Raw genomic sequence first — 9,976 nt, forward strand, 5'->3', positions numbered from 1 at the left:
CTATGGCTTTAAATAAATCAGTGAGAAGGGAGAAAATCTAAACAAGTGGAATATACTAGACCAGACCAATAAAGTACGTCCCTCAGATGACATTCCCTGATGGTGTCAGGAAGATAACTTACTGGTATTTTGAACATCAGCACCGAATTAAAAATTTAACTAGTGAATCTAATGCTGCATTATCCTGGCCTGTTCTCTCTTCCAGATCAATTTCTACTAATAAATCATCAGATCACAAAAAGGGATACGAAGGCTAAAATATGGCAATAACAAAAATAAGCAGTGTGAATTATGATTCCCAAGGAATTTAATTAGGTTTTTCAATTAACACAAGATGAATTTTCTTTTGTAATTAAATAAACTACCCCAGCTCCCCCTTCACCCATCAAACACATAACAACAACAAGGGACCACATCCCAAGTTGTTAGAGGAGTCCATTCTACCTAAGTAAAATGCAACCATGTACTGGGAGAGACCTGAATAAGTCACACATTTTCACTATCTCTTTCCTCTCGCTCTCTTTGAAACATAAAACTCCCCACTACAGTAATCGTGGTGGGAAAAACACAATATATCCTAAAGAAACTGCAGGGAAGATCTTTGATAATTTATTGAAGACATTTTTGAGAATGGGTAGTCTTTGATCATAAAAACCAATTTTGAAAAAATTTCTAACACTTTTCAGTGGGGAAAAAAAAAAAAAGGAGAGCTGTTTGGGGATATTAAGCAACACAGTATTTCTGAACAATTGTCTCCTGTTTCTGAACAAGAACCTCGGGGGAGTACATTGCAATTATAGCCCCAAGCCATGCCTAAACCGCATTTTTAGTGGTTGTTTGAATTGAAGCCTCCCCTATAAAAAATGTTTCTTTACATTGGAAATCAAATATAAATGGTACATGTTCCAAGTTCCTCAGAAAGCTATAGGAATCCTCAGATGACCTTATTGGTTTTTTGTTTTTGTTTTTGTTTTTTTTTTTTTGGTACCTGTAATTTTATAACTGAGTCAGAATCTTTGGACATTCCTACTTCCAATACAAATGAATCAAAATTTTTTATAGGAGAGTTACTATCCATCCCTGGTTTTGCCCATTGTCCCAACATAATTATTAATAAAGCCCTTGCACTATCAAATATTTCTTGGTTTAGAAAATAAGTGATGCAGTTACCCCTTTATAGGGGGTCTTAAATTGTTTTTAAAAAGGAAACAAAAATGAAAAACAGCCACTTTTATCCCCTCTCTCTCCATAAACTCAAGGATTTTTATCAGCTTTGCTCATTTATATACCCAGAACCTGAACAATCTCAGAAACACAGGAGATTCAGAATAAATAGCTCTTGAATTAATAAATCTCTAAAAGCGAAAGGCTAAAATGTATTCCAAAGAGTAGCACCCTTCACAAGCAGGCTGCCTGTGAAAATCCTTACATATTAAATCAAAAAGTAACCTTTTATATAATTTTAAAACCTAGTTGCAGATCAGAATGTATAGTAATATATCAACAACAACCTGAACTTAAACTGATCTTATTTCCTTTTAAAAGAAATTAATAAGTTTTCCAGAGCACAAATCATTTGTCCACATTTTTCCATCAGGACTTTATTTTTTAGAGCAATTTAGGATTCACAGAAAATTTGAGGGAAAGGTACAGAGATTTTCCGTATATCTCCTGTCCCCACACATACACAGCCTCTCATTTATCAACAATCTCACCAAGTAGTGCATTTGTTACAACTAAGGAACGCACATTGACACATCACCATGCCCCAAGGTCCATTACACTTCACTCTTACCAATGTACATTCCATGGGTTTGAATAAATGTATACATATATACCTATCATTATGGTATCATAAAGAATATTTTCACTGTCCTAAAAATCCTCTATGCTTCACGTATTCATCCTTCTCCCACCCTAATCCCTGGCAACCATCTTTTACTGTATCCACAGTTTTGCCTTTTCTAGAACGTCATACAGTTGGAATCATACAGTGTATGTGGCCTTTCTACATGGCTTCTTTCACTTAGTAATATGTATTTAAATCTCTACCATGTCTTTTTAGGCTTGATAGTTCATTTCTTTTCAGTGCTGAATAATATTCCTAATTCCAATATAATACAGTTCATTTATCTGGTCACCTACCAAAGGATATCTTGGTTGCTTCCAAGTTTGGGCAATTATGAATAAAGCTGCTATAAACATTTGGGGGTAGCTCTTTGAATGGACACAAGTTTTTAACTACCTAGGGTGAATATCAAGGAGTACAATTGCTGGATCGTATGGTAAGAATATATTTAATTTTGCATTTTTTTTCAAGGCAAGAATCACTGAGTATAAATGAAGATGCCAATATTAAAAAGATTAATGAAGCTTGTCAAGTAGAAAGTCAGTTGATTTGATTACATTAAGTTAGGGGCGCCTGGGGGCTCAGTGGTTAAGCATCCAACTTTGGCTCAGGTCACACAATATCTCACAGTTCATGAGTTCAAGCCCCACATTGGGCCCTGTGCTCACAGCTCAGAGTCTGGAGCCAGCTTCCGATTCTATGTCTCCTTCTCTCTCTCTGACCTCCCCTGCTTGTGCTCTGTCTCTCTCTCTCTCTAAATTAAATAAATACTAAAAAATTAAAAAAAAAATAAGTTAAATAAAAAGGTTATCGGGAAGAGGTAGAAGCTTATGACTGGGAAAATGAGGAATTTAATTTCTATGAATTTCTCATTTTCATGTTCCCCAAAACTACATTTTCATATCAACTTAGATATTAGAGATGGCAGGGTTTTTTTTAAATTTTTTAATGCTTATTTATTTTGAGAGAGTGCATGTGTGTAGTGGGAGAGGGGCAGAGGGAGAGGGAGAGACAGAAACCCAAGCAGATTCCATGCTCAGTGTGGAGCCTTATGTGGGGTGGATAGAGAGACTTGATCACACACAATTGATCATGAGATCATGACCTGAACTGATAACAAGAGTCAGACACTTAACTAACTGAGCCACCCAGGTGTCCCAGAAAAGGCAGTTTTTTAATAGTCTATTAATAGAATTAAGGGTTTTCTCCCCCCACTTTTTTTTCTAGCAGTATCTTTATCAGGCAAGACAGAAAATAAGACAACAAACTATGTGTTTTGTTTGTTTGTTTGTTTTGTTTTCTTAAGATTTTATTTTTAAGTAATCTCTACATCCAATGTGGGGTTTGAACTCACGACCTGGAGATCAAAAGTCACATGCTCTTCCAACTGAGCCAGTCAAGGACCCTGACCATAAACCACTTGTTTATTAAATCCTATTTTGTTTAATTGACAAAAGAGAAATCGGATGTCTCTACTATCTTTGCATAGTTATATACTTAGGAAAAAGAAGAGGAACTGGGAAATAAATGAGTCTGTCTTTACCGTATTACCTAGACTTTACTTTTTCCATCTTCTTGCCTCTGTCTCCCAGGTACTCAGTTTCCATTCACCCTGGCTTCCTGCCTGGCTCATTTTCTCACTCTCCCCATGGTGGCATCCCTAAGGACAGCCTTCGTATCCGCCATCAGCTTTTCTTCACAAAGAGGCTTGTATATAAGTAATATTTTCTAGATATGATGTCATAGCTTAGAGACCACGATATTAGGGATAGAGTTAAAATGTAACTATATAGCAACAGTGGATTTAACTGTCAATGTGGAATGGCAGGATGGTAAGATGACATTCAGCTCACTAACCTGTTGAGTCTATGCTTTTCTTGAATTTCTAACGGGTGCTCATTTTCCAGAGGTTTTCCCTTTAATCTGTTCCCCACAAAGTAACCAAAGTAAATTTTAGAAGCAAAAAATTTTTATCATGTAATTCACAGTTTAAAACCTTAAATGGCTTGCTATCCATCTTACTTTGGATAAATCTCAAATATTTAGCATGACCTAAAGATCTCCTTTGATATGGTCTCTGCCCACCACATGAATATCATTCTGTGTGGCTCTTCCCCAAATCACTTTGCCCTATTTCAACCCTTGTTCTTCCATTTTATAGAACCATTCTTGCCCCCAGTTTTTACTGATACATCTTGTCCTTTATGTCTTAACATCACTGAAATAGAGAACACCCTGACCCTGAATCCAAGCCAGGTATTCCTGATCCTGTTTCTTGGGATTACCTTTATTTTCCTTCACTGACATTACCGAAATGTGTAATTGCTTACTCTGAGTTCCACTTATGAAGCTAAAGGGTTCATTTACTGAACTGTAAACTCCCTGATAGCAGATACTAACTCTGCTGAATTTGTCACTATTATATCTCTTCAGACTTGAACATAATAGGTGATCAATACATACTTGGCAAATAAATAAATTAATTAATGAATCCCCCATGGTGTCAGTGTAGGACACTAAACAACTCAATATTTCATTATTGAGAAGGGTGAGTTTTCACTTTTAGGCCAGGATCAGTTATGATGAATTTTCAAGTAATCATAAGCCACACTAGTGATATCCTATATACATTAGAAAAAAATTGGCATCTAAAGTAACAGATAAAATCAAAAGCAAAAATCTGACCAGCATTTTGATGAGGCATACATTTGCATGCATTTTACATTTCATAAAATGAATCCTTAGGTATAAAACATGTCCAACAAAATGAATATAGTCCAAATAAATTGCACATTAGCATATATTTAAATATCATGAAAATTGGCCAATTTTGCACATTTCTAGTTTTCTAAAAACTGTTGCATGGTGAATTTCAACCCACTACCCCAATAAATTCCAAATGAAACTTTTCTGCATGATAAAGTAACAAAAGGAACCAAGGACTAACATAATCTCTACAGGATATCTACCATAAAGACCATATATATGTAAATTCTTGAGAAAACATTCCTATTAGTTCTAGAGAGAGTTGGATGTTGTCTACAATTTAATGTTTAAAAATCCCAAAGTGTATTTTAGGTGAATTTAAATAAAAATTGAAGCTGGTATATACAAAAATAATTTTAAAGAAGACTATCATTCAATTTAATATAAAAAAGCTATGATTAGCCATGTCCATAATTATACCTTATTAGGCACACTAGTGACCCCTATACAGAATACTTTTTTCAGTTTATTTACCTGTTTTGAGAGAGAGCATGAGCAGGAGAGGGCAGAGAGAGAGAGAGAGAGGGAGAGAGAGAGAATCCCAAGCAGGCTCCACACTGTCAGTGCAGAGCCTGACACAGGGCTTGAACCCACAAACCGTGAGATCGTGACCTGACCCGAAACCAACAGTCAGATGCTCAACTGACTGAGCCACCCAGGTGCCCCCAGAATGATTTTTTTCTGTATATATGCAATATATATTTACACACATCCATAAATATATACAAATATTGCAATCACACATATATATCTTTTTCAATGAATTTCTAAGCTGGAAAGAACAGAAAATTATTCAAAAAAATAAAACAAAACAAACAAACAAAAAAACTAACAAAAAATACAAAGCCAAGAAGGGAATCCAGAAAGGAGAATTCTGTCCTAAAGGTAGCCCTTGCCTGGAGGGTATACCTAAACTTCATAAATCTGACCTTCACTTTTCAGGACCTCATAGGACTTAGGAGGTAAACAACAAGGTCCAGGTTCATTCAAGTTGAGCACTTAATCCAATATACTTCTATTAAATAAAGGCTATCTATAGTCTATCTCCTACTGAAGAAGTTCGATAAGATTCTTTCCACCCTCCTAAGGGGGAAAAAGTCTCATGGTAGGTTCTTACTTCTGATATTTAATTTTACATGTCAACTGGACTGGGCCATAGGGTGTCCAAATATATGGTTAAGCATTATTCTAGCTATTTCTGTGATGGATTTTCTTGACAAGATTTACATTTGATTTCGTAGTCTGAGTAAAGCAGATTGCTCTCTCCAATGTGGGTAGGTCTCATCAAATCTCTTAGAGGCCTGGATAAATTAAATGGTTAAAAGGATTAAAAAGGTAAAGGAGAATTCCTCTCTTTGTGTGACTTTTTTGAGCTAGGACATTGGTCTTTTGTACTTAGAACTAAAACTTGCTCTCCTAGTTCTGAGGCATTTGGACTTGAACTTGAATTTACCCTATCCATTCTTTTGGTTCTTAACAGTTCAGACTCAGACTAGGACTACACAACTGGCTCTCTGTGTTTCCAGCTTGAAGCTGGAAGACTGTGGGATTCTCATTCTCTTTAATCACATGAACCAATCCCTTATGATAAATCTCTACAAATAAAGTAGATATAGAATATAAATATGAAAAAAAGAAATATGAATATGAATAGAGACTTATGTACACTCTCTCATCCTCTTGTCGTGTGTGTGTGTGTGTGTGCGTGTGTCTCCTCTTGGTTCTATATCTCTGGAGAATGCTAAATAATACATTGCCAAATGCAAAAATGGAAACTTAAAAAAAAAAAAAAAAACTAACTAGGTACAACTAGCATAATTTGGAGGTGATCCCAGAAGGACAAATGTTGAGTGTGGAGCCTGCTTAAGATTCTCACTCTATAAAAATAAAAAATAAAACATACTACTTTATATAGTAATCAAATAGTAAATACATTGGAATAAGTCTAATAAATCATATGTAAGATTACCATGCAGAATATTGTAAAATTTTATTGAGATATATTTTAAAAGACCTATTCAAAAAATTACAAATTCCAATCCATTAAACTAATCCATGTAAATCAATTGGGAGATCATGTCAACTAATACAGAATAAAGCAATAGATTCAATGTAATCTCAATCAAAATTCAAACTTCGTTGTTTGTTTTGTAGAGGTTGGTAAGAGAAAAGTGTGAAGTATTCCAGTGTACTCCTGAAGAAGAGCAAGGTTAGGACTTGGCCCAACCACTTTGGAAAGGCAAAGTTTTTGTAATATTAGCAAAGATATGGACAAACCGACAAATGAAATAAAACGGAGAGCACAGAAATACACAGTATTTGGAGATAGGATTCATGATATAACTGAACTACCCAAAATTAGGGAATAGATGGTCATTTCAACATATGGTGTTGCAGCAACATATGCTGCTTCATCTTACGGTATAAAGATGAAATTCAATCCTTACCTCAGATTATGTCTGAAATTTCATTACAGATAGATTAAAGAGTCAAACAGGAAAATCAAAATTAAAGGTGAAATCCAATCTTCTACTTGTGAAGAAATGCACAAACTCTGGATTCAGATACTCTCTGGATACAGGTATATTTCCCACTTTTTCCCAATAGGAAAACTTTTCTCAGGCTTTGATGAGTGCATCAATCCCACAATGCTTCCCGAACTGTTTCCTAGAATGTTCTCTCCCTTCTCTCCCATTTCTAAATCGACCCCATTATATTGTTACTAATTCTTCAACAATTTTGTCCACTTTCTTACCAAGAGTCACCTCTCTCTTCTCCAAAGCCCAATTACATTTCATGCCTATGCCAACATTTGCCAATGCATGTACCATAAAAATCTGAGGGAAAATAGAATTCCATTGTCAAGTAAGTTTAGAAACCACTACAAACTTAAGCTTTCTATTAAGGATTCACATTACCATAGAATTTTGAGAAGCTCTTCAATTTAAGAAAACAAACAAAAAACCTGATTAACTTTGCCAAAGCCAACACTTGCCTAAATTATTTGGCCACAGAACGTTTTATTTAAATAGTACCTGGGGATTCTTCTTGGAACATACGTGATATCTATGCTCCTAGGGTATACATTCTGAGAACATGCCCATTATCTTCCATTTTATCAGATATTATAGTGCTCTGTGCATATTTTGAAGATATAAAGGTTTTATTAAATCCTCATCTTTCTTACAAATTTTCTTCTCAAAGGCAAATATCACACCAAAAAATTATAATTTCAGAGAGAAAATCCAGTGACTTATGTATTTACTCAAGTTGAATCTTTATACTGTAATTTATACTCTATTAAAAATATCTTTTACTAAAGAGAAGGTGAGGCTTATAATTTTTTAGGAATACCATCACCATGGTAATGTTAGGGTCTAAAAATTATTATTAAAGTGAACGGCCTATTTGGTAATCACTCACCAGGTCTGTATAAATCCATAAACCTAAGAATCAATAATATATATATGCACATATACTCATAAGTTGGTAGAATCCCAATGTGAATGTGCTATTTAATCATTTTGGAATTCACTATATTATTTGGCTACATTGGAATCTGTGTCAAATATTTCTTGATATATACAACTGGTGCACTGAATGTAGTAAACAGATATTGAAAATCTTTACCTTTGTATTTACATACAGAACTTTTTTAAGAAGCAATACTAGCAGAAATGGAATTCAATAATAGAAAGATATTGAGATACATATAAATATCAAGGATAAACATGATAACATTAAAGGTAATGGATAAGTTAAAATTAAATCATAAATAAGTTTTGAATCATATCTCTGAAGGTTGAGGTAATATCTGTAATTGTCTAAAACAAAGTCCTCCTCCATATTTCTTATTTCCAGTCTAGGCAGTGCATAAATATTGAAAATATGGTTATATTCAGTGTGAGTACTTGATGTCATTTTTCAAAGTTAACAACTATCAGGTATTACATGGCGTACTATCAAAACAAAGAAATTACTAGAACAGAAATAAAAAACTATATTCTGCACATCCAAGCTTCTCTTCTAATCACTATATAATTCATAAATGTATAGCTACATTTTATAGGCTTATAGCCAAGTAAAGCTTCCATTATGGAGTTAAAAATATGTATTACATTAATATCTCTATGTGTCTACTTACCTACCTTTACCTATCACTGAGAAAAAAATCACCTGCATGTAATTTTATTTAAACTTGATAGTCTGGAGCCAGGGAATAGGTCGAATGGATAAAGAAATACAGGATGACACTGTATATAGTAGTGGCTTTTAATTAATAGTTTCACATTACTAATGCTTGATTGTCCCCTACTTTTGAAAACATTTTTTTAAAATCTTTATTTTTGAGACAGAGAGAGAGAGAGAGACAGAGCATGAGCGGGGGAGAGGCAGGGAGAGAGGGAGACACAGAATCCGAAGTAGGCTCCAGGCTCTGAGCTGCCAGCACAGAGCCCGACGCGGGGCTGAAACTCACAGACGAGGAGATCATGACCTGAGCCAAAGTCGGACGCTCAACCGACTGAGCCACCCAGGGGCCCCATATCCCCTACTTTTGTATAACTCTTCACAGTCTCAAAAATATTTTCATGCACATTAACTATTTGATTAACTAATTACCAAATTTAGTAACTCATTAGCTAAACCAAAGTAAGCAACTAGGTAGAGCAGATTATCTTCTTTTAGCTCTTTAAGCAGTGAAGGGAAGACTTAGTGTCAAGTGGCTGGCCCAAATGCACAGACGTACTCTCTGGTAGACCTTACCCAAGATTACTTAGTTAGTTCATGACAACCAAACTATGATCCATCTACATTCTGAAAAGGACATCATGAGAAATGGAACTAAAGTAATAGTAGCTAACATTCTGAAGTGCAATGATGAATGCTTTAGTCTTCCGACCCTCAGAGCAAACATACCGGGTAGATGTAAAAATTCCATTTTCCGGACATGAAAACTAAAGTTCAGGTGTAGGGACAAGTGGTTGTCAATATGACAAAAAAACTCTAATAAAATAAAAATAGATCCTCTAAGAAGCAAACAAATATCTGTCACATAAGACATTTACTGGGAGAAACACTTAGGGGTTAAAAGGGTAAAGGGATGGGGGAAGGTAGAGAGAGAGATCAGACTGTGATGCAGTTCTGATCCCTTAGAAGGATGAGTCCCAGTCTTCAGTTCAATTCTTTAAAAGTCTGGTCAGGTCAATGGAGTGAGCCAAAGTCACAAGATGGGACCACTATCTCCCAGGAATGGGCCAGTCTTATTATCCCTGCTGCACTAATTCATGAGTATGCCCTGCACAAGTGCAGTAGATGCAGAGTGTCATTGCTCAATTACCCTCCCTCAGGCAGGAGATATGA

The sequence above is a fragment of the Neofelis nebulosa genome, chromosome 12, assembly GCF_028018385.1.
Source record: "Neofelis nebulosa isolate mNeoNeb1 chromosome 12, mNeoNeb1.pri, whole genome shotgun sequence".
Classification (NCBI taxonomy): Eukaryota; Metazoa; Chordata; class Mammalia; order Carnivora; family Felidae; genus Neofelis; species Neofelis nebulosa.